The sequence below is a fragment of the Buceros rhinoceros genome, unplaced genomic scaffold (assembly GCF_000710305.1).
Source record: "Buceros rhinoceros silvestris isolate BGI_N320 unplaced genomic scaffold, ASM71030v1 scaffold19690, whole genome shotgun sequence".
NCBI lineage: Eukaryota > Metazoa > Chordata > Aves > Bucerotiformes > Bucerotidae > Buceros > Buceros rhinoceros.
In genome coordinates, this window is record NW_010388128.1 from 32,722 (window position 1) to 34,728 (window position 2,007).

General features: G+C 42.7%; 1 protein-coding gene across 1 annotated transcript in view; it reads left to right on the top strand.

Annotated features, from left to right (window-relative positions):
- The window catches only part of ADPRHL1 (ADP-ribosylhydrolase like 1), a gene marked incomplete at its 3' end in the record, with an annotated part of 15,139 nt that overhangs the window by 476 nt on the left and 12,656 nt on the right, over window positions 1–2,007 (top strand). The gene's annotated exons all lie outside the window — the stretch shown is intronic.

Below are 2,007 nucleotides of genomic sequence, written 5' to 3' on the forward strand. Positions count from 1 at the left end.
CAGAAATGCCGCTTATGTGAATAATGCTGTGCATTTGCTTGTCTCCTCTATGAGCATAATCCTGCAACAATCCTGCAATCACACAAACGGGGGAGGTTTGATTTCTTGAATGTGGAGGGGCTCTCCCTAATTTGTTTGCAGGTTTATACAGTTGGTTAAAGCTTAAAGACTAAAATACTGCATGTCCAGCATAGCAAAAATAATCGCTAGGTAGATTGTGCTCTAGAATATGTCAGGGAATAATACAGCCACTAAAGAGTCTGTAAGAGATAAGAGTTCTTCTAAGTGCGTTTTTAACATGTTTGTGTCCAGAACCCCAGGCTGGAGTAGAGTCACCTTAATAGCCCTTTCAGGCTAAAATCACTAGTTCTGTCTCCTGTTTCTGCCCCTCGGACAAAGGGCTGCACCTGCAAGGCCCAAACAGGCACAATTTGCCTTATAAGGAGAGCTCTGCGTATTTAGTCCAAAAAAATATTCTAAATACCATGCTTATAATAAAGTCTATCAGGATAGTGGAAGTTATCAACGTATGTCTTCTAAAATCACAATAGTTTGAGGAAGAACATTTGTTTTTTCTTAAAGTAGGAATGGTCTTCTGTAAGATATGACAATATTTGTGTTAACGCATGCCCATCAAACTAGAGCTTTCTGCAGATCTATGAAGATCGTCATCTAAAGTACATCAGAAAACAGTGACTATTCAATGACATTTTGCCTCTTCAGAATGAATATTTTTTTTTTCCATCTGTGTAAAAATGTTCCTAATTTTTCTTAAAATGCTTAGTGCTGGAGAACTAACAGTAGCAGAAGCTCACCATGTAGTGAAGTATCCTTCACATCAATTACATTTCCCTTGTGCTTCTGCTTGACGACTTTATCTGCCTGCTTCCAAACTGCTCTAAATTTAGTACACAGACATCAGTTGAAGAGTGTGTTGGATACTTCATACTTGGCTATTAGCTAACCAATGGTTTAAGGGGTAGCTAATACACTAAAGATAAGGGCAAGATGTCAGTCTATCAAGAAAAAAGGGGACTGACGTATTTCTGAATATAGGCTATGATTTAATACGTATCATATGTTTCTTGCTTATTGAACTCTCTAAAACCATAACTTATGTGTAATCAATCCAGTTAGATGAACAGTAAAATAATAAATCTCTTTTTTTCATAGCAGGAGCACTGTGACTAAAGAAAAAAGTCCCAGCTGTAATGCCCATTGGCTGTGTTTATCCTACACTCTCATTTCTTTGCCCCGATCAGATGGGCTTTTTCAAAAAAGTGCTTTTATGGGCTGGTGTTCGAGGCAACAAGATGGAGTGGGGAATTTTAGTAAAAAATCTTTATTTCATAGTAACTTTGGTGAAGGGGGAAAAGCCTGTCCATCTCTCTGCTTCCCACAAGAGAAACAGAACCACTCCTGCCCGCAGCAGTGTCTTCTCCTGGCAAGAGGAATGCAAAAAAGCCACTGAGCTTGCTCAGGGTCCAGCCTGCATGCCAAATCACCCAAGTCAACAGAGTGAAAATACTCCTGTCCCTTACTGCCCTGCTCTCCACACATCCTGTTAACCTGGCTGGCTGCCTGCCAGCCGCAGCATCCCCTGGGTGCAGATCTCCAGGTCCATACAGAATACTTCCAGGCTGGGACAGACAAGCCCAGGGCACTGCCCTCGGGGGAGCTCCCAGCCTGAGGCTGCAGCAGCAGCCAAGCATGAGGTGAGGGTTTGTGTTAAGGATAAAGGTAGTTCTCACCCAGGGTGATGATTTCAGCCAGCGCTTTGTCAGCTGTGTGGAGGACATCCCAGGAAAGCCATAGAATTGTCATAGAATCATAGAATGATTTGGGTTGGAAGGGACATTAAATATGATCTAGTACCATCTTAAATATCATCTGGTTCTAAGCCCCCTGCCATGGCCAGGGACACCTTACACTAGACCAGGTTGCTCAAAGCCCCGTCCAACCTGGCCTTGAACTTTTCCAGGAGGCGGCAGCCACAGCTTATCCAGG